Source organism: Suricata suricatta, chromosome 6 (genome assembly GCF_006229205.1).
Source record: "Suricata suricatta isolate VVHF042 chromosome 6, meerkat_22Aug2017_6uvM2_HiC, whole genome shotgun sequence".
Taxonomy (NCBI): domain Eukaryota; kingdom Metazoa; phylum Chordata; class Mammalia; order Carnivora; family Herpestidae; genus Suricata; species Suricata suricatta.
Window position 1 is genome coordinate 116,252,153 of NC_043705.1, and position 24,554 is coordinate 116,276,706.

General features: G+C 37.7%; 1 protein-coding gene across 2 annotated transcripts in view; it reads left to right on the plus strand.

The window, feature by feature from the left end:
• The window catches only part of PLCXD3 (phosphatidylinositol specific phospholipase C X domain containing 3), a 167,847-nt gene that overhangs the window by 133,457 nt on the left and 9,836 nt on the right, over positions 1-24,554 (plus strand). The gene's annotated exons all lie outside the window — the stretch shown is intronic.

The following is a 24,554-nucleotide window of genomic DNA, read 5'->3' on the forward strand; positions in this document are numbered from 1 at the left end:
TATATATATATATATATATATATATATATATGGCATCTTCTTTGTCTATTTATCAGTCAATGGACATTTGGGCTATAGCCATAATTTGGCTATTGTAGATAAAGCTGCTTTAAACATCAGGGTGCATGTATCCTTTTTGTATTCTTTGGGTAAATACCTAGTAGTGCAATTGCTGGATCATAGGGTAGTTCTACTTTTAAATTTTGAAAGAATCTCTGTGCTGTTTTCCAGAGTGGCTGCACTAGGTTGCATTCCCACCAACAGTTGAAGAGGGCTCCTTTTCCTCCTCATCCTCACCAACAGCTGTTGTTTCTTGTGTTGTTGATTTTAGCCATTCTGACAGGTGTGTGGTGATATCTCATTGTAGCTCTGGTTAGTGTTTCCCTCATGATGAGCAATGTTGAGCATCTTTTCCTGTGTCTTCTGGGCATCTGTATATCTTCTTCTTCCCCCTTTCTCTTTATTTATTTTTTTTAAATTTGTATCCAAGTTAGTTAGCATATAGTGCAACAATGATTTCAGGAGTAGATTCCTTAATGCCCCTTACCCATTTAGCCCATTCCCCCCCCAACAACCCCTTCAGTAACCCTCTGTTCTCCATATTTGTCTCTTTCGTTTTGTCCCCCTCCCTGTTTTTATATTATCTTTGCCTCCCTTCCCTTTTGTTCATCTGTTTTGTATCTTCAAGTCCTCATATGAGTGAAATCATATGATATTTGTCTTTCTCTAACATCGCTTAGCATAATACCCTCTAGTTCCAACCACATAGTTGCAAATGGCAAGATTTCATTCTTTTTGATTGCCAAGTAATACTCCATTGTATATATACACCACATCTTCTTTATCCATTCATCTATCGATGGACATTTGGGCTCTTTCCATACTTAGGCTATTGTTGATGTTTCTCTAAACATTGGGGTGCTTGTGCCTCTTTGAAACAACACACCCGTATCCCTTGGATAAATGCCTAGTAGTGCAAATGCTGGGTCATAGGGAAGTTCTATTTTTAACTTTTTGAGAACCTCCATACTGTTTTCCAGAGTGGCTGCACCAGTTTGCATTCCCACCAGCATGCAAAAGAGATCCTCTTTCTCCACATCCTTGCCAACATCTGTTGTTGCCTGAGTTGTTCATGTTAGCCCTTCTGACAGGTGTGAGGTGATATCTCATTGTGGTTTTGATTTGCATTTCCTTGATGATGTGTGATGTTGAGCATTTTTTTAAGTGTCAGTTGGCTATCTGGATGTCTTCTTTGGTGAAGTGTCTATTCATGTCCTTTGCACATTTCTTCACTGGATTATTTGGTTTTTTTGGGTGTTGAGTTTGATAAGTTCTTTGTAGATTTTTGGATACTAACCTTTTATCTGAAATGTCATTGGCAAATATCTTCTCCCATTCTGTCAGTTGCCTTTTAGTTTTGCTGATTGTTTCCTTCACTGTGCAGAAGCTTTTTATTTTGATGAGGCCCCAATAGTTCATTTTTGCTATTGTTTCCCTTGACTCTGGAGATGTGTTGAGTAAGAAGTTGCTCCGGGCAAGGTCAAAGAGGTTTTTACCTTCTTTCTCCTTGAGGATTTTGATGGCTTTCTGTCTTACATTTAGGACTTTCATCCATTTTGAATTTATTTTTGTGTATGGTGTAAGAAAGTGGTCCAGATTCATTCTTCTGCATGTCCTGTCCAGTTTTCCCAGCACCACTTGCTAAAGAGACTTTCTTTATTGCAATGGATATTCTTTCCTGCTTTGTCAAAGATTAGTTGGCCATACATTTGTGAGTCTATTTCTGGGTTCTCTATTCTGTTCCATTGATCTGAATGTCTGTTTTTGTGCCACATTGTATGACTTCTTTGAGAAAATGTCTATTCATGTCCTCTGCCCATTTTTTAATTGGATTATTTCTTTTGGGGGAGTGTTGGATTACATAAGTTGTTTACATATTTTGGATACGAATCCTTTGTCAGATGTGTAATTTGCAAATATCTTCTCCCATTCTGTTGGCTGCTTTTTAATTTTGTTGATTGTTTCCTTTGCTATGCAGAAGGTTTTTTTTTTTAGAGGTTCCAGTAGTTTATTTTTGCTTTTGTTTACCTTGCCTCTGGAGACTTATCTAGAAGGAACTTGCTACAGCTGATGTCAAAGAGGTTACTGCCTGTGTTCTCCTCTAGTATTTTTATGGTTTCAAGTCTGACAGATCTTTAATCCAATTTATTTTTGTGCTTGGTATAAGAAAGTGGTCCTATTTCATCCTTTGCATGTTGCTGTCCAGTTTTTCTAACACCATTTGTCGAAGAGACTGTCTTTTTCGTGTTGGATATTCTTTCCTGCTTTGTTGAAGATTAATTGACCAGCTATTCTTTTAAAAATAAATCTTGCTTTGGAAACAAAAGAACAAACACAAAAACAATTTTCTGGACACTTAAACAACTACTGGATAGAACTAGTGGTCTTCACCTTGCTTCTGTAGAATTGTACGGTGTAGATATGTAGAATCTTCCTCACACTTTTACATTAACAGCCATTATTTGTCGATGGGTGTTGCCAACCAATCACAGTAAGGCTTAGTAGGTCACATCACAATCATCTAGGGATTATCTTTTAGATCCACTTGCCAGATAATTGAAACAATTATTTAGATGTGTGATTATTTGACCTTGTTAGTTACTGCCATTTTTTACTACCTTTGGCAGACTTTCCAGGGCTCAGTATTTCTCTACTTTAAAAGTATAGAAAATAGTTTAAAAGTCACTCTTCTTAGGGTGCCTTTGTAACTCAGTCAGTTAAGCCTTCCAACTTTGCTCAGGTAAAGATTTCACAGTTTGTGGGTTCAATCCCCACACGGGGTTCTGTGCTCTCAGCCTGGAGCCTGCTTCAGATCCTGTGTCTTTCTCTCTCCCTGCCCCTCCCCCTTTCACACTCTGTATCTCTCTCTCTCTCAAAAATAAGTAAACATTTAAAAAGTCACTCTTCTTCTTTACCAAGCTCTCCTGGATCAAATGAAGGTCTTGATCTCTCTCAATGCCCTTTCCTTACTGATCCTGCATTTTAGGTACTGCAAAGCATCTAATGTGTTCACCATCACCACTGATCCAATGCTATTTGGATATAGAACAAAACAAAAACAAAACCCCTAATAATTTGTTCTATTTGTAAGTCATCATTTTATGTAATGATAATGGAATTTGGGTGAAAAAATCTGTTTCAAAGTTGGAAGATCTTTTGTCATTTTATTTGCAAAAGCCACTTTATTTTGTTAATTAACCAGTTAAGTTAGACAAGTAGATATTGGCATTGCAAAAAAAACAACAACAACAACAACAACAAAAAACCCACCAAGAATGCCTGGAGTTTTTTTTTCCAGTTTCCCATACCAACTCAAAATTCTATTCTCATTCTTGTGACATTAAATATAAAGATACAAAACATTAATTCCTGACAGGATTTCTCAGCTATACTGTGATTGCTTCTTTTTGTCTTCCCATCTGTATTTTAAGATAATGGTGTGCTGGGGTTGGTTTGGAAGCTCTGTTAGATGATAATATCATATAAACAGTCATGCCTTGTTTTTAAAAATAGCACCCAGACAGCTGCTCCCCTAACTCATTTTGGAAAATGAGGCTAGTACCTTACAAAGCAAAGATCACTTTACAATAGAGAATCCCTTGAAGTGTTAAATAATCATTTGGGAAAAGTGTTTGTTTCTTCAAATACCCACAAAAGCTATCAGAGAACATCTCTAAAAAAAATCTCCATTCAACCATCTTTCCTTAGTGCCTTGGAGGAGCACTGACAGGATACCCAGCATCCCAGAAAGAGTGGAGGTGGTAACAGAGATGCTAATGTCACTAGCATTCCTGCTGAGGAAGGAAAGGGAAAGAGTGGTAAAGCCAGCAACTTTCATTGTCTTATATACTAATAGCCCTTTTGGAGACAATGGTGGGGTTCTTTTCCTATCTGTCTTTTCTTTCTTGCCCCTGCTTGGTAATGCTTTGAGTAATAGTGCCCCCACCTGATGTAGTGTTAGAACAGGGAACACCTAGAGAAACTGCAAGTCAGGGCAAACTTGTCAGAGAGAAGATAGAGAAGCTGAAGGCCAACAAGAGTTTGAGTGTTTCCATATGTCCCCTGCTAATATGCATCATAATCAGAGACACCTCTAAGACGATAACTGACACATGGCCCTGAGATGCAGACACAGGTATATTGAGCTTCCTGCCTTTAGGACCTCAAAGTCTAATGAGAAAAGTGGGCATAGCAATAAATTGTCAGGGCGTAGTATGATACACCACTAATATAAGTATGAATAACATCGGTAAGAGTTCAGAGAAGAAATCAATCATTTTGCCTTTGAGTGAAAGGTTGCTAAAGACTTATGAAACTGACCTAGTAAGAATCATAATAGGCCAGTTGTACCTGGTAGTGATCTTTGCCAATAATGGGCCAGAGGTCATTTAAATAAGTGAAGAGGGTTTTTTGGTTGGTTTTTTGTTTGTTTGTTTGTTAGTTACTGTAGTGAGGTTGCTATTGGAGGTCCTAAAATATCCATTGATTAAACAATGAGATTCACTATGCACCTATTAGAAAGGCTAAAGTCCAAAACACTGACAACACCAGATGCCCCACCCAATGTGGAACAACAGGGATTTTCATTTTTTCTGGGTGGGAATGCAAAATAAAACAGCTATTTTGGAAGACAGTTCAGCAATTTCTTACAAAGCTAAACCTAGTCTTACCATATGATCCAGCAACCTCACTCCTACGTCTTTATTAAAATGAGTTAAAATCTTATGTCCACGCAAAAACCTGTACATAGATGTTTATAGCAGCTTTATTCATAGTTGCCAAAACTTGGAGGGAACTAAGATGTTCTTCAATAGGTGTATGGATAAACAAACCCAATACATCCAGACAAGGGAATATTATCCAGTGTTAAAAAAAAAATGGGGCATGAAAAAGCATGGAGGAATCTTAAATGCATATTGGTAAGTAAAAAACTCAGCTGAAAAGACTATATATTGTATATTTCCAACAAATGACATTCTAGTAAAGGAAAAGTTATGGAGTCATTTGGATGCTGGTGGCAGTTGCTGGTGCAATATGAACGTATTTAATGACTACTCAACTGTACGCTTAAAAATGGATAAAATTGTAAGTTTTATGTTATGCATGTTTACACAGATACACACACACACACACAGAGACGCACAAAAACAGGACAGCAAAAGACCAGGGTTTCCAAGGGTTTAGGGGAAGGGAGGATGGGTTGAATAGGTAGAGCACAATATTTTTTAAGGCAGTGAAACTATGACACTATAATGGTGGATTTGGGACATTATGCATTCTTCAAAACCCTCAGAACTCTACAGCACAAAGAATGAATCCTGTTGTAAACAGTGGACTTTAGTTCATCATAACGTATCAATATTTGCTCATCAGTTGGAACAAATGTACCACACGTAGGCAAGATGTTAGGAATACAAGAATCTGTATATGCAGGGAAGTGGGAGAGAAAGTATATATGGGAGCTCTCTGTACTTTCTGTGTAAGTTTTCTGTAAACTTAAAAGCTTCTCTTAAAAAATAGGGTCTATTAAAAATATTCATTTGGATAAGATCAAATAGATAATTTGGCAAAAACTCAAAGCATGGGCTGGCCATGAGTTAACGTCAGTTTTGATTTGAGCAAAAGAATACAGATCTGTAAAAGTTAGTGGTATTAAATCTGAAAATGTACACATGTACACACACATACATGCAGGTACACTCATGCACACAATTTAGGGGAAAACATGAAACATGATAAGTAATCAGAAACTTACCAAAACACTTGGTCATATGCATTACCTATATTTTTCTTTGACCAGTGGCTTGAGCTAAATGACAGGTTGTGTTCAGAAAACAATTGTGGATATTCTCATTCTCTAACCTCTCTTGTCACATTGCTATTTCAGTTATTGCCTTAGTGCATTGAAGTAGATAACATTAGATAAACCACACCCAGAGTAGTATGGATGAGAGGGATGCACTCTGGACAAGATTTTAGCATAATGGGATTCCAATTTCAGTTCACCAAGTGAAGACAATACAAGGACAAGCTCTTCCCCTTTCCTCAGGCATTTTTCTACATCAATCCAAGAAGAGGGTTGGACTACATACTCTGAACTCCATTCTTGCTCTCAAGTGTTTTTGTTTTGTCTGGTTAAATATAGCCAAGACAAATTTGGAGAATCTCAAAGAAAACCCAAGTCTGCAGAGATAATTTCATTTTGAAACAAATCTAATGTTAACTTACTTCATCAATTACTCTTTGGACTTTGAAAAAGAAAACATTCAAGTTGCTATCCTGATTACCCTGACTGGGTCAGAGTCACCCTTTTACATGCTTTTTATAGAACCATTCAATTTCCTTACATATCTCTCACCACAATCTGTAATTACAGTATTATTTTTATCATCATCATGTTAATGCCTACACACACACACACACACACACACACACACACACACACACCACTGAATTGTGAACAATGTGAGAACAAGGAATGAATTTATTTTTTTCACCATTAACTTCCCAGTGCCTTTAGCCCAGAGTAGGTGGGCAGTGCACATGTACTGAATCAATCAACAAATGAATCAATGAATGATTTAATATCTTAGTTTAGTACAACAAAAATATAACTTTAATTTTATAAAGTAAAAGAATTATGATATTTAAAACATGATTTAGTCTGAACAAATTAGGAAGTTTTTCCTAAATGATACCAAACATAGACTGCAGATTTGAGCTGAAAGTTTTTCAACAGAAACTTAGGAATTTTAGTTTTTAGTAATCAGTGGTAATTTCTTTTACATAAATGATAATCTGTTAATTAATATGAGCCACAGGCATTAGTTGCATTTATGTACTTCTTTAAAATAATTTCTAGGCAAACTAATGAATTAAAATAAAGTTATAAGAGCAAATTGATAGGAACTATGCTGAGCATAAAAGCTATAACAAAAATAACTATTTCTTCATGTGACATAATGGAAATAGATTTTTGTTTTACATGCAAATATTTCTTCATTTGATGATTTGATTATCTGAAAATGTAAAAAGTCCTATCTTGTATTTGAATAAGAGCTGAAGCAACCTGAAACTTTAATTATTGACTGTACTCTTTCTAAAAATAAATTGCATTTCTAGATGGTTGACTTACCACTCAGTCTTTTGGTCAAATATGTCAATAAAATATTGGACAGCCTACCTTTGGCCTTCTTCTATACTGTGTTCATGGTGATGGTTTTAAATGCCAGCTTAATGCTTTCTTTATATCCAATTTGTTATTCATGTCTTAGAAGCCCATCTGAAACCATTCCTTTTAAACATGCCCATTAATTCAAAACCTCAACTTAGAAAGATTATTTCTTTAGTCCAAGATAATGGTTTTTGGTGAATGGAGAATCATACATGCCATTTAAAACTTAGAGCTAATATAAGATGGTGAAAACGCAATATAGTTTATTGTTACTTATCCAAAATTGACATAGATGCCTGAGGTGTAAGGAAGATTTTTCTTTTCAAACAAATGAATCATCCAATTCAGTTTAATCAAGTAAATAACATAATTCATGGAAATATTTGCCTTGTGTATAGCAAATAGATGCTGAGGCTTTAGGGGAAAATGTTTTAATATGACTTAAGACTGAAAATCATTTTCATTAAGATCAGAAAAATGTCAGAATCCACTATTAGTTGATGCCATTCTTTATTTTCTCAGATTTAAGCATTTTGGGTTTTTATTTTAATATACACAGTCTAGACATGTGTTATGGTTTTAAGTTATATCAGTCCAATATTCAGGATGTAGATACATTGAGTTTAGTGATTTTTGTGGCAGTCTAATGTAGAACCACCTCCTGGAGTTAGAAATGTTGACTTCAGAACTAAATCAACCATTTATTTTAGCCAAAATAAAGGTGCGTACTCTGCATATAAGCAAAGTTAATTTTTCTTTGCCTTACTGTAATTCATTTTCAAAATATTTATTGGGTTTTTAGAGATATTTTATTTTCTTGTAGAAAAGATTTTTGGAGAAACACAAACTAGATTTCAAGTGAACATAAAATCTTCAGGTTGGGGCGCCTGGGTGGCTCAGTCAGTTAAGCGTCCGGCTTCCGGCTTAGGCTCAGGTCATGATCTCAGGGTTCATGGGTTTAAGACCATCGTAAGGCTCTGTACTGACAGCTAGCTCAGAGCCTGGAGCCTACTTTGGATTTCGTGTCTCCCTCTCTCTCTCTGACCCTCCCCTGCTCGTGCTGTCTCTGTCTCTCATAAATAAATAAAAAACATTAAAAAAAATAAAAACAAAAATTTCACATTGAGTAATAAAAGATAGTCATTCCATTTGAAGGAAACAATTTGCTTTTAATATCATTAGTCCAATTTACCTATATCATTGTGGCATATTAAGTGGTCTTCGTGTACCTGGAAGTATGACCAATAAGCGAAGATTCAGGGCAGGAAAGGCAGAGCTACCTGAGTTTAACTCAGGATCCTACAGCCACTGTGAAGTTGGAGGAGCTGTTACAACACAGGTGTGTGTGTTGACTTTGACGAGTTACGTATCATGAAGCGTTTACATGCTTCTGATGGAAAAAAAAATCTATACTCACACTGCTCACATTCAGGTAAGTATAGATTTTTGAAGCTGCCAATTCTCCACTTTTGAGCACATGAAGAGTTCTAGGACCATCCAGACATCCATCATTATTTTTACTTTTATCTAGATACTGTCCTCAGAAAAATGCACAAAAGAGAACAAAGGAGGCACTATTGTTCATGTTTTTTTATACGTGAAGCAACAATATCAACATATTGAAATAGCTAAGTTCATTACAAAATCTTACATAATTCAGTTTGGGAATGAATGAGCTCCTTTCCTATTGGTTTATGTTTTCTTTTTTTATGCTGCACTTATAAGTTTTGCTTCTGTTTTGAAATTTTTCTACAACAGTTGCTGTTGACTTGATATATTAAACAGAAATAGAGAATGAAATGTTGAAGCTGATAGTTGAATATCGACATACAATTTACAAGCATTCTGGGCCTTTTATTTTTATGTTAAGATACTTTGTGAGCCTTCATCTTAATCATCAAACAGCCTTGCAACTCAAGCTCTTTGGGGCTTCACACTTTCTGTACCATTGTTAAGGAGATAGGTAGACAGAATCAATAACATCTAACAACTGAACTGTTGTTGAAATTAGGGTCATTTCCTGAATATCTGTTCAGGTTTTCTGGTTAAAACTAGAAACTTTAAGGTCTCATTTTTGTATACTCTACAGAGTTCACTCTTCAACACCTGGAATGATGCCTCCATTACCTAGCACAGTGCCTGTTGCAGTAGAATCTGGTCTAAAAAGATTGAATGAAAATTATGGCATCATTAACCAGAAGGATCCAAGAGTACAATACTCTGCTAGAGTTAATGTTTCCATGACTTGATCAATTAGGGGATATATTGATTACCCTGTGGGGCACAATGCCCTCAAAATCACTTACACTGTGCTCATTTCCAAAAGGGAAAGATACTTTACTGGCTCCCCAGATTTATTTTTGAATAGACAGATAGGACATGGGTTCAACAGACATCAGCCCTATCATCAAGTCTCATTTATTAAAATGATTAGAACAACACTTTATTGTGGATGGTGGAAAGTCCAACTGAAAGAAAGCTGTGGACTTGTATCTTAAATAAGAAAACATAGCTAAAAATGAGTACCTTTGCAACCCATTTGAGTTGTTTGGTTCCAAAGCAGTAAGCTAGAATCTCAGTTTATAACTATACAGGTACCTAGTAACTAGAAGACTCCAACTACATTTTAGATTCAAGTTATTTGAGATTGGCAACATGGACGAGATCCTGAGAAATGCAGAAAGATGATAGAAACTCCCTTCTCTACCATGACCTTGGCTATTTTCCCAGTCCCTTAAAACCTCCGGTAAGGTAAGAGGAATGATTTCTAGTCAAGGCAGTTGGGTGAACAAAGATTGAAAACCCAATGGCATGCCAACCCATTAACAAGTGAAAAGTTCAGCTGAGAGCAAGGAGGGTTTTCAGTTTACATAATGCTAAGTAACTCACTTAAGTGGAAACCCTTAAATTCATAGGGCTTTTGGCAATTTTCAAGGGTATTTACAATCATGATTGTATCTGAACTTCCCAATAACTCTGAAATAGAGTGATATATTTCCCTTCTGCACACTGCACAGACAGAGTCAAACATTTGCAGGCATGACTCATATAGTCAGTCTTGGTTTCAAGAAATACTTTCCAATGGAAGGAAGCTGGCCATTCTGGACATTAGCATAGCAGTGTAAAATGTGATAGCAATGGTGTGGTCTACCTTAGGTTGCCTGTTAGTGGTAGAGTCCAGTTCAGAATCAAGGATTCATAATTCTCAAGTCATTTTTTCTGATTTTGTTTTCTACTCAATTCCACTAAATATAATAGTATGAAGTAGCTAAGAAAAGTAAATCAGCATTATGGACCTTCTTTATTTGTCATTATAACTAGTAACAAAGAGTGTTTTAAAATGACAAGCATTTTATCAGCAATGTTTTTTGTATTTATTTTAAATATTGTACTTTAGTAGGATATTAGGAAAGGTTTCTCTTTGTTTTTTAAGTCCCAACTCCTCTTTATCCCCTGAAATAGAATGGAATACCAGGAATAAGACCTGTTATAAAATACATTTTCTGTTTATTAGTAACTAAGAAAGACTCACGTCTGAAGGTATTTTCAAATGATTTGTACTTAATGACTTTCCAGTGGGACAGGACTTCCTAATAAAATTAGCAGCAGTATTCTTTTGGTTCTTCCCTGCTGATTTGATCTTTTTAGTATTCATTAATTCATTAATTCTTTTATTCAAAAATAGCACTGTCCCTGTGAAAGAGTTTCCTTTCAGATGATTCACCTTAAAGAAAGTTATTCCCTGGCCATGTATTTCCTAGGAGCAGGGCTGGTAACACTGATGACCAGCTGGCCCACAAGTCATCAAAGACAATGCCCATCTCTTGTGCTGCTGTCTAATTCATCACCAACTTCCCCTTGTAAGTTCCTTTTCAAATTTGAACTTTGATTGTTTGAAAGAAAAGTTTCCAATCTACAGTGGTGATGGGATATACAGGATTTTTGTAATTGTACTTCTTGTCTAGACCAGAGAAACTAAGAATATCTAGAATTCAACTTTTGGTTAATTGATAGGTCAGTTAATTGATATATCAGTTATATATAAAATATATTTTGTTGTTTCTAGGGAGGTGTTTATATTCTAATATGTTACTTAATTTCATAGTATCATGTTATCTGTTTTCAAAGATACTGTGTGTGCTCAATTTCAAAATTCAGTTGTAAGCAAATACTCTGATGTAAGGCAGATTGTGGTGCATGCTAGTCACTTCATTCCCTAAATGAAACTGTTTCTTCATTATTTCATGGAAGTAGTGCTGATGGAAGGACCCAGGAGAGCAGCATCTATATGAAAACATGCAGTTAATGCAGTTGTAGGAGTGACCCGATAGAATTTTGGAAGTTAATTGAGATTCCAGAAAACATACACACACACACACACACACACACACACACACACACACACATACACGCATGCACATGCACACACACACACACACGTACCCCAGACCCTCTTTTCTGAATTTTCAACAACTCTTCATGTCTCCAGCATCAAGCTCCTGTTACCTATCTGTGCCAGTGTCTTTCCTTCTATTCCAGCCTGAATCAATTCTATAACAATGTTTAAAGTCTTATCCCCTCAGACCTCCCCTTGGATACCCAGGACTGGTCTGTCATGAGGAAGCATTTTATTTCACCTTTTTGTGGGGGCTGGAGGGACATTTTTATAGCATGATAAATTAATGTAAAGGAAGATTTTAGTAAGAGAAAAAGTTTAGCATTTGTTCTTTTAGGACCACATTTTAAACTCTTCCCTAAAATTTAACCAGACACTGTTGGTAATAACACTCATCTTTCATATAGCACATTCTATGTTCATTGACTCTTAGAATCAATAACTAGTTAATTATGACTTAATTAAAGCTGGAGTGAACACCAGCCTTAAGGAAGGGCAGCATTGTCACTGTGTTACCTTGCCATGCCTTGCTTCTGTATTTGCTAAGTGTAGACTCAGGCAGGCAGATAGTTCACATGGCCAAATATTCACATGCCTATGTGATTCTAAATTTTGAAAAAATTATACATTTCAAATTTTCTGTATCTGTACAAGCATTTCTGATGTTGAAATCTTAACTCTAAAACAACCAGAGGAGACTTACCTGGCTGGCTTAGATACCCTGCAATACCGTTGCTGGAGCTGGAGCTACCTCTGAGAACATGAAACTTCCATTTCCCCTCTGCTCCTACTCCTTAGTCTCTAGCAGCTATCCAACCCAATGCCATTCGTGAGGGCTGCTCTACAGTTCTGGTGAAATCTCAGCTCCTACATGCTGTATATTTTCCGTGGCAGCAGAGAGGAGATTGCCTGAGCTAAAGAGGGAGAAGAATGTAGCAAGCTTGTGTTGATGGTTTTAGAACTAGAGCTCCTGCCCCTTTACTAGCACTGCCTAATACTCTTCCTGCTTTTTCAGAAGTTGTTAATTCCAAGGAAAAGATGATGCAGACATCTTGGAAACATTAATGTAGAAATAGTCAAAATAGTCTTTGACCATAATAAGAGAATAGTACCCAGAATGAGGGTGAAACTACTCTATTATATTCTATACCCAAGTTTGAACATTTCAGTATTTTCTGTGTACCTCTTTTGAAGGAAGTATTGACAAAGTGGAGTGTTCACAAGAGAATGACAAATACATTAAGAATGTTCCAAACTGGGGGTTCCTGGGTGGCTCAGTTGCTTAAGCATTCAACTCTTGGTTTTAGCTCAGGTTATGAACTCATGGTTCATGGGATCAAACCAGGCATTGGGCTCTGCACTGACAGTGTAGAGCTTGCTTTGACATATTCTCTTTCCCTCTCTCTCCCCCCTCCTTTGCTGTTGCTTTCTCTCTCCTCTCAAAATAAATAAACTTTTTAAAATGCTCTAAATTGAATTATATAAGGGAAAGAAATGGGATGTCTAAGATGGAGTAGGGGAGGTAGAGATGGTGGAGTAGGAGAGTCCCAGTTATTTTCAAATATTTAAATGAATATCATGTGGAAGAGGAAGAGATTTGTTCTGGATGAACCTAAGAAAGACTAGCGGATAGTCAGAAAGAACCTTCTAATAGTGGGAATAGTCCAAAGATGTCTGACTCAAGAAGCTATGAGAATTTCAAGTTCCTGAAGCATATGGAAGAGTTGAGGCCTTGAAAATGAGGCTGTAGTGCAATAATTCCAGAGCAGTGTTCTTTAGAACATTAGATTCACTACATGTCCATTGGTGGTTTATAGGAAGAAATAAAAAGAGTGTATATGTGCGTGTTGGTAGTTGTGGGACTATCCTTGTGTCAACTAAGTTTGAAATTTTACTTTAACTTATTCCAATAACTTATTGACAATAAATTTTAACTTATTTCAATAACATCTCAATGTTTTTAATATGATAATATGCTTTCTAGGAATATGATAATAAGTTTCTAGGAATTTTCCATGTTGTCAAAGAACGCTAAAGTGGATGATTTAAAAAAAGTGCCAGGTAACATAATATCCCAAAGATATAACAAACAGAAACCCAATGGAAAACACTCTTCTCATACTAAGTGACCTAAACTTTTGCATTCTTTTGGAACTATGAAAACATTCTGACATTGTAAGACCACTGTCAAGAGAAGTTATAGAATTAATAGCATAATGGATATTATTCTCTTGCAGAACAGATGACATAGTCCTCTCCCGCTGCACCTGTAGTTATCACTGAGTAAGGAGAAAAGGCCAAAGAAATCACCCCTGATAATTATGCATGATTACACGGGCCCACAGACACATGAACACATTAGCACTTGAGATATTATGATCAAATTAAATTCTGTGTGTGTTTGTTCTACCTGTTAGCATTTCCTCTGAGGGATATGAAATTTTTGAATTTGGCTTTTTTAAAACTTAAACATCTGATTTGGATGCTAAAGCACATTCATCTTTGAAAGAATGTGTCAGGGACATGGAGTTACACAAAGTACTATACACAAAAGGCTGTGCTGATGTAATAAATAGTTCCCTCCCCCCTCCCCGACTTCTGCTGAGCAATTTGGATTGAACAAGTCTTCCATTAGAGTGACCATGACAAACATTTTCTTTAGAAGTAGGTTTAGATTTTCTGAGCCTGATATATTATTCATAGCATAATGGCATAGAGGAAAATTCTAACAGATGATTAAAGTAAGACTATGTGGTAAGAGTTTCTAAGTAGTCTAATTTTGGTTGCCTTTCTGCTTTGCCAGAGGAAGTAGAGGTACCCACATGAGTCTGCACAGTGCATGGCACTGAACATGCATGCAGGTTTTCTCTGGTGATCTCCTCCCACCTTCCCTCCAAAAACAAACAAACAACAACCCTCAAACCAGCCTAAGACCCACCCTATTTGTATTTTGGAAACAGAAATGTAGTTTTAACTTTTCTATCTCATTGAGTTTGCTGAAGGTCACTCTTGATTCCTACTTTGGTTGAAAGGGAAAGTCTACTGATCACAGAATTCCTTGCCATCAAAATTGGAGACTTGTAGGTTGGGTTTCCCAAGAAACACACTCTGAGGTGCTGAGATTTGTAGGTGGAACTTTTGTTCTGTCCCTTGGGATCCATGCCTATAGAAGAGTGGAGGAGACAGGATTAGGCAGAGAGAGAAGCTGGGCTGGGCTGCAGTCTCAACAAAGGCCTCAGCCAAGCCCACGGAAGCTCTGGAGCTGGGATGAATCTTCAGAATTGTCCCACTCTGAGGCAGGTGCCTATACTCCTCTCCAAAGATGAGTCATTAGATTCAGGCTGCCCCCCAAAGAGGGTGTCACCTTGAGTGAGGTGGCTCTCTTTGCCTGAAGGAAGATCTTGGACAGAAACTCAGCTGAGGGCTGGGAGAATGAGCAACCCCAGGCTGGAAGGGTGGATGTGGGCACTCTTCACATTATTCATAAAGTAACTTTCTCCACCATTTGCCTTAAGGTAACCTAAAACCTGGAAAAATGAAAAAGTTAAGGTAGCCAGCATTTATTCATTGCCTAATGTGTACTGGGCATTAATGGTAAAAATGGAGGAGCAGCTAACATTTATGAAGTTCTGGTCTTTTAGGCATTACGTTAAATTTTATGCATGTGTCATTCCATTTAATTTTCAATTTAATTCTCTCCTTTTAGAGTGTTTCATGAGCAAGGAAGATGAAGCTAGAAAAGTTGAAGTAACTTGCCTCAAGTAACACCAGTATAGATGAGAGTGCAGGGTGTGAATTCAGAGTCTGCTCCAAAGTCCTAACTATACTGTATTCTTGTATTTTATTCTTGCAAAAAACACTATGAAGCATGTACCATTGTATCCCCAATTTACAATGAATAAAGTTCACATTGGGGAGGTTCTATAACCTTCCTTGAGGTCATATTTCATTAGTAACTCAAATAGGGCCCTGCCTGATTCTAAAGATTTTGCTCTTTCCACTATCCCTATATCGATTGTAGACAGTCCATTAAAACTCGATAAATACTCACTTAACTTATGGGTCCTCAGAGAGTAGTTTTTATTTAGCCTCATGAATTTATAAGAGTCCATGGAATGTTTCCATTGGAATTAAAGTATATGTCAAGAAAGAGGCCAACAGCTAGCTTATGAGGCCCGAGGAAGCTTTGTGGACATCTCCATTTGCTTCAGTGCAAGGCTATTCAGAGAGATTAAGCTATTTCTTATTTGTAGCCATCCAGGCAATTCCAGAATGAGTTCCATAATTAAGGCAGAGACCATGTGTGATCCATCTCTGTGTCTATCCCAACAATTGCCACATGAATAGTACTCAGGAAACAGTATAAGGGAATATATATGAGTGTGATGGAGACCAGTGGTTACCAGGATTTCACCTTCAAGGACCTTTTACCACATTTTCCCCTCACAGAGCCTGTCTCCTCTTAATAAATATTTATTTGATAAATAATAACTTATCTCCCCATTGTTAAAATTAAGTGCATACCGAATCCCACTAGAACTTCCAATGAACAATAAGTACTCAACACTAAAACTGAATTAACACCATGATCCTGCCAGCAGTAAAGAAAAGTGGCATTTCAGTTAACGTGTGCGACCACAGTTCATGGGTGACTGATTTCTGTGGTGGCTTCAATTACAATCTCTGATATCCATAGTCCAAAAAGCCCCCCAAGCAGGGAATCATTGAGACCTAAGGGATCAACCTGGGAAGTCCTTGAGGTGCTTGTCCCAAGCAAAATTAGAAATGTCAAATTTACTTTCAGCACCCGTTCCACTGTAGCTCTTTGTAGCAAATAGAAATCTTTCCAAAGAGCAGAAAGGCAGGACAAATGCTCACAGCTAGAAATGGTACTGAATAAAGTCAATTGCTTCTGAACTTTGAGTCCCCGAACATTGCCCTGAGTGAGGCGCTATTTGATGTGAAGGAACAAACCGAGGTGAAAACACTTGACCCCACACAGAGGTGTTCATAATTGTGAGACGCTACCCTTGAATAAAAACCTGTTGTGTGCCTCCTGGCAACCTAAATCTCCATGTATGGAAGGGCCTCTGTGTTTAGAATTTGCAATGCTTTCTAGCTCGCTTGCTCCCTTAAAAAATTAGCAGACAAGAGAGTCCCTGCTCAGTGGGAAGCTGACCCGCTCGCCCTCTGTTCTGGGAGCAGGGTTATGGCTTATGCTGAAACATTGGCTGGAGCAAATGATGAACTTGCAGACAGCACAATTTATGAACTCTAAACACCATTCTTCTTGTAGTTTCTATGATCTTGTTTTAATTGAAAATGGATTTTTAACAGTTTTCATCCACACCACAATAAGAAGTTCCTGTTGCCAGCAACTAAGGAAAAGAATGGTGTCCTTTGCTTTGACTTGACTGCATTGCTTTTTGCTAAACAAACACAAAAATAAGCTAAACAACCTGTCCTGTCCAGCATGGGAAGGAGGTGAGATAGCTTTCATGTACTCTTGATGACTTGGAATGTATCCCTTTGAAAACTTAAAGCAGCTAGTAAGGGTGATGATGAAGGCAGGTCAGTCCCCTGCCTGATGATATGCCTGGTGTGACAGCAGTTCTTGTGTCCTTATCCTATGGCATTGGACATGTCTGGATTCGTGACTGTGTCAAGTCATGTTTAAACCACCCTGAACCAAGGGACACCTGGGTGGCTCAGTCAATTAGGCATCCGAATTCAGCTCAGGTCATGATTTCACAGTTCAGGAGTTCTAGCCCCGCGTCGGGCTCTGTGCTGACAGTTCAGAGTCTGGAGCCTGCTTCAGATTCTGTGTGTGTGTCTCTCTCTGTTCCCTCCCTGTCCACACTCTGTCTCAATCTCTCTCAAAAATAAAGATTAAAAAAAATTAAACAACCCTGGACCTTACACTTGAATCGTACCCTCATAGATATCATCACTTTGTGTGTGGGTGTGTCTACCTCCGAATGCTGTTATTCCTACTTTTATAATTAGGGAAAATTGGGATACAGAGGGTTTGCATAATTTATGCAAGATTATAAATAAAATACATTACTATAGTCAGGACCAGAACCGAAGTTTCTCTTTTAACACCAACCCAGTTTGTGTTTTCTTGTTATTTGTTATTGTTTGTTTGTTTGTAATAAATCTCTTTCCCCCACCAGACTTTGTGTAAAGGACTACGTCGGTTTCTGACTCCTACAGTGTCCTCAGCACACCGTAAGAGGTGCCTCCTAAATATTTGTTGGACGGATATCTTTATTGAGCTACAAATAGACTTTTAAGCAGAGAATCTAGAAAAGTCGAGGAGAGAGGGATTTTGTCCTTTCTCTGCCAGAGAGGGGAAAATTCAGAGCAGCTATGTGTGTAGTCATGCCTTTAATGATTTTATGTTTTACACCTACTGGCAAGTACGTAGGGCAGGTCATAGGAAGACGTGGGAAGGCTTTAGTCTCCTATTTAGGAACACTCAGGTCCTCTAAAATCTCTAGAGTTATTTGTGAGGGCATTTGTTTTACCGATAATTCATATGAGGGGAAAAAGATTTTTTTCAAAAATGAGCTATTTTCATCAAGTATAAATCAGATACAGAACAGAAACAGGTTTAGCAAAGAATGATAATCCTTGTATTTTAGGAAGTGATGATTTATGAGATAAGCCATCTATCTACCTGAGGCCATTTTGAAGCCTCTTTCAGGGTTTAAACCTGCAGATGCAAAAGCCCTGCCTTTTATCACTGTATCCTTTGGTGAATGAAACACCAACCGTTTTCGCAAGGGTTTCTTTTTACTTTGTCTTTCTTTTCTTTACCTTTTCAAGTGAAATTTCTAACCTTTCAGAAACAGCCGACTGACAGGAAATCACATTTTAAAATATGTTGGGCTTGATTTTAATTAGTCGGTCCTGGATTCAGTTGGTCATGGAAAGAAAGGCCTGTTGATTATAATTTTAAACTTTGCTGATCAACAAAAATCCATTATCTCAGGAGAGGCTGGGTCTGGGACAGGCAGTAATGAGGCTCTGACATTTTCATTTGTAATCTTTATCCCCAAGGGCATCAGAGAGTTCTATAAAAATTAATGAATTGAATTTGGAGATTCTATTTCATTCAATAAAGAAACATGTCATTGTTTAATTAAATACATTCAAATAAAATTCACTGAAAGATGCAAGTGTTTTATTATCTGCAATCATTCATTCATATCTGCCAAAAAAACACAGTTTAGTGAAGTTAGAGAAGTAGCATATGCAAAATGCATTTGTGGTAAAAGTATTATGTGTATACACACACTTGATATAAATTTGACATGGATTCCTAGTAAATGTAAATCTAATTAAATGATAAGCAATTATAATTAATAATTAAAACTAATATAAAATTGATGGTAAATAAAGAGATCTGATTAAGTTTAATTCTGATAAACTCTATTCTTATAAAGATAATGGTCACTACTATTATTATTATTACACAGACTCTCCCGACACTATATGTGTAATGCAGGGAAAATCATTTTGCAAATTGGTCACATTAATTAAAAAAAAAAACACATACACTTTCGTTCAAAAAAATAGTATGAATTCACAAACTAAAATCTGTGGCAGTAGCCAGTGAAGAAAACTGAGAATACTTTTCATGAATTATGTTACTGCATACATCTCTATTCCAAAAGTAATTTAAAAACATAAGACCTGTTCATTTACTCAGTAAATATTTATTGAACACTTAGTCTATGCCAGGCACTACGGTAAGCACTGGGGATACATCAGTGGGAAAACAGACAGTCCTCCTTCTCAAAGTGATTGCAGTCTAGTTGGACAGACAGATATTGATCAAACATATAAATATAAGTACAAATCTGACTCGCATTTTGAAGCAGTGACATTTAAACTATCACCTGAAAGATGAGTGAGTTGGCCAAGTGAAGGGGCATAAAAGATAAGATATTCTAATAAAAAAAAAAAAGGCAAACAACAAATCAGCATCTACAAAGTTCCCTGAGCAAACTCAGGCTGGTCCAGAAGCAACACTGAGGACGTGGCTAGAATCCAGCGAGGGGAAGAGTGACAAGAGACGAAAGTGGAGATGCCAATAGAGGCAGTTGTTTCATAGGCCAGTTAAGGATTTTTACCTTTGTACTAAAAGCACAAAGAAGTGATTGAAGCATCCTAAGTAGGAGATTGACATGCATTAGTAAGTCAAGGTCAGCACACTGAGGGTTACTGAACTCAGTACTTTCAACCCCTGTCTTTTCCTTTAAATCTTTTCAAAACCAGTTCTCAAAGCCAGCACTTCAGAAGACCTCTGGCCACCTTTTCTCTCCCTTCTTGTTGTTTCTCAGAGGGAAGTTATCTGGATTTCTGCAGATGTGCCTGTTTCTGCCCCAAGACACCTGCAATCTGCTTGAAGACGCCTTTTCTCGAGAGAGCTCCAGGGTCCAGAGAGGGGCTTTGAGGCTTCTTTTGGTTCTGAACCTGCTTGCTCTTTTGCCAACTTAGCCTCTGTGACCAGAGAAGCATACTCAGATGTTTGCCACAACTGTGTGCCTAGAAGCTGAGCCCTTCGCAGGACCCTCTTCACCAGGCTTGCCCTTATAGCACCAGGATGTCTCTGCTCCTTTTATCTTTGATTGGATTTGTAAACGTTGGAAAGAAATCCTGCAGGCTCATTTTTGCATTATGACTGTGTTATGGCTAGGTGGCTGTCAGAATTCCCTGCTGCCTCTCTTCCTGGAGATGCTAGAGACTGGAGCAGGGCACTGCACAGGCTGTGCCTCAGTGGATATTCGAGACAGTACCACATATAGACAGCTAGACACTCATCTTAGCACTTTCTATGCACCACTCTAATCCTTACCCATCTCTGGACAGACCCTAGGCTTAGGTATGTACTTTCCCTTTTCTTGAAATTGTCATCCTTCTTTATCTAATAGTCATGACCAAGTTCAGATGTCACCTGCTTTGTGATCTATTCCTTAAATTCTTCTTTAATTTCTCCTAAGTGGCATAAGTTATTTCATCTAATATGCTCTCATAGAATCCTATGCCCATGACCACTGTACCATATTATATTGTTATGGTTGGTTCACATCCATTTTGCTTGTTAGACTTTGTGACATCTGAGACCAAGATTTTTAGTTCAACATCTAAATTCCACAAGTGTGGGGTTTTTTTTTTCCTTTTAGGTGTCAGGTACTATGGTAGCGTCAGGTGGTATATCGGTGACTATGATGCGATTTTTAGTTTTTGAAAAGTGTGCAGGCACTGATAAAATAGGCATAGAAATGGATTATCTCAATGCCCTATGCAATGCATAGTCACAGAACTATGTTTAAAGGATAGAAAGCCTAAAGAAAAGAAAGGGTTCTTCACCCAGGCTTAAATAGGAGGCATCAAGACAATGGTCAAGCCACATCTTAAGAGGCAAGTAGAAGGTACTGAAGCAGGACTGGCTATTTCATAGAGAGATAAGGCCTGAAAAAATACTGAGGGCATGAAACCACAGGGTGCGGTTAGACGGATACAACCTCTCAGTATTGCTGGAGACAAACCAGCAGGTGGGAAATAGCAACAAATGAGGCCAAAGAGGGGTGTGTGTGGTGGATAGTGTGAGACAAGTATAGACAAATTCATCTACACTGTGAAGAGCTCAGTGTATCTTGCAGGTAAGAGAAGAGTTTGTGGTTGTTTCTGCAGAGGAATAATGAAAAGAGAGTGTCCTGTTGTAGTGTGGAAAAAGCACACGACCGAGTGTGGGGGCAAAGCTATGGCAACATTTCTCTGAGAGAGATGAAGTTTTCAACTTCAAGGTGACTCTAGAGAGCTACAGTTAGAACAGCTTCCCCCAGAGGTGTGCAGCACATCTTTGCTGAACGAGTGAATGATTTAAAAAACAAAAGTTTAGGTTATACCATGAAAATTGTTACATTGCGACAGCATTTTATTACCACCAGAGTAGGTCACTCTATCCAACACTCAGTAAAAACAAAACGTGGCAATTAGCTGTACATCTTGCATTGTCAATATCAATATTGCACCCAAAGGGGCAAGACTTGGTTCTTGATAGGGCAAATAAAAAATTTACTCTTTTTGTGTATAAAACACAGATACATAATCAGTATATCAACACAGTCTATCCTGGAGCAGGAAGGAGAGTAGGAAAAGGTATTTGTAAAGGCTCCATAGAGGGCAGTAATGAAAATGGGGTAAGAAATGCCACTCTAAATAATTATAACTTCAATAGCATTAGCTGGTTTTAACACAGTATGTTGACTCTTTTTGTTTAATATAATTCGACTTAAAACTGTCTGAATATTTGAGATTCGACCTGGCATTATTGCTTGTTTTGTCTTTGGTCTCATATTGTCTTTAGGGAAGTATATCTGAACAGAAAAATAGAAATATTCCCACAACTCAGCAAAATGGCATTTTAAACGTCAAACTCTTTTTTTCACCGGTGGACTACAAGCTATTCCAAAAGGATGTTTCATCGATCCTCAGAGCAATCTATTTTATAGGAAACAGAGCAGAGCACTCTTACATTCTCCTAACATCTCCCTATGGGGATGATAATCAGTTGCTAAATTCAGGCCCAGGAATTTTCATCTTTGAGTGGTAGACGGCATCTGAGGAGCTGTTTCTGTGCTGGTCACGGTTCTAAGATGCGAATTGGTTGCTGTGACTTTGAGCTTCAAGAAATCTAGTGAACCAGCCACTCAGTTAAGGTAAATACATAATCAACACTGGCCTCAGGGTTATCTTATTTATGCCACCTCCCACCTCCCACCCATTCTTCCCAGCAAATGTCCCAGTTCTGATAACTTTGTCCACAGAGTGTCTGTCTTTTCTAAAATGCAAAGGCAATATACTACATTCACAACAGAGAGATATCTTCTGCTCTAGCAAATCCAGAAGGAAAAATAATGGAATTCACACCCGAGTGGCTGCCCAAACATTGCAAAAGCATCTGCCTTTCTAATGAACTTGAACACACTCGTGTCTGTGCTTCAGGATTCAGATTTTTCATTGTGAGGTACAATTATCTTCTGAAACTGTTGCTGTGAAGACCAAATGTCTCCACTTGCCAGTCTATTCTATGAAGGCATTTAGATCCATGTCATGCTCTTTTAGAAGCAATTGGATCCTCCTCTGTGTCCAATGGGAAAATGTATATGTTGAAAACCATGGATCTGAATTTTTAAGATATGATTCACCATATTAATGTAGTCCAAGGCAGTGGACCCAGTGTTGTCTGTGATAGGTTGAGTTTACTTAGAGCAGATAGGCTTTCTGAGATCTGGAGAAATGTGCGTACATTCCATTCCATACTTCTGCTTCACAAACCAAAAGGGACATGGCTTCCTTTTTTGCCCTGCTCTTCATGATAATTACATGATACTGATTTGCCTTCTACTTCTATACCTACTTCTCTTTTTCTTTTCTTGAATCAACTTTTCCGCCCAGCCCTTACGTGATCTTCAAATTCTCGCTTCTCTTCTCCTTCTGCAAAATCAGGTAATTTTATCGACTCTTGTAGCTCTAAATATTCTATGTGATGGCTCTTTTGTGTCCTGAAATATCAGATCTGTACTTAACTATCAGTTAAGATGTCAACTCCTGTGTCCCAAAGTCACTTCAAAATCAATGTCTCAAACCAAACTTAGCACATCCACTGGAAAACCTTTCCTCCTACCTTTTCAAGATTAGTGAGTAATGTCCACCTACTGGGATACGGCTAGAAATTGAGGCATCATTCATGGCCACTTTCTTCCTCTCCATTTCCATCCAACCCACACTAACCAACTGTCATTTTATCTCCTCAGTTCCTTTCAAATATATATACTGCTGCTGGTGCAACTTAAGCTTCCACTGTCTTCGGTCTGGATTACTTTGATGGCTGCTTAATTGTTATTCCTGCCCCTGCTCCAGTTCTGTCCCATTCCTTTTTTCACACTGAGGGCAAGCCACTCTCTTCAATCACAGATCTAAGCATATGATTTCCCTGGTTAACAGCTGACAGTTGTTCTATATTTTGAAAACTCTCTAACATCTGGTTTCTTCTTATCTCTTCAACATTTTAAAGACTTCCTTAAATTTTATGATGTAACATCTCTGAGATTCCTACCTACTGCATCATTCTCTCTTCTCCTTCTCCCCTAGCTCTTTCCTTCATTCTCTACCTCACCCAGGAACTCAATGTCCATATCTATATCCTCTCACTTTCTTCGTTGTCATATTATCATCTCTCAGAGCTGCTTGTTTATCCATTTCCCATGGAAACCTCCCTTTCTGACACTTGAAGTCACAGTAGGTGTCACTTCAATGTGCTGTCATAGGATATTGCACAGCATTATTGGCAGCACCCATGTCTCTATCGGCATGTCCTGATTCTCCTTTATGCTTTCATAGTATTGAGTTATCTTTTATAACAAAAGTCAGATTGTACCACTCTTCTGCTCAATTCTTACAAAACCTCCCCATTTCACTTGCTTCATTTTTTACTACTCTCCCCTTTCTTTTTTCCAAGTAGGCATGCTACCCCATTTAAGGCCATGGTGGTAACTGAAATCCTTTCCCTGGATACTCACATGACTAACTCCCTTGTCTCCTTTAACTTTGCACAAACATTCCCTTATCCATGAGGCCTATAACCCACCTTATTTTAAGTTGTAATCTATACCACTTCTCTCTATCTGCACACTCCTAATCCTTTTTTGTCTCCATTTTTAAAGCTCTTATTCTCTCCTATCAAATGATATAATTTATTTAAACTATTATTTACTGGTTGTCCCTCTTTATTAGAGTGTAAGCTCCTCACAGGTGGATATTTTTAACTCCTTGATTCATTCAAGTTTTCCAAGACCTCCAGTGATAATATAATATGTGATCAATACATATGCTTAAAGGATGAGACTT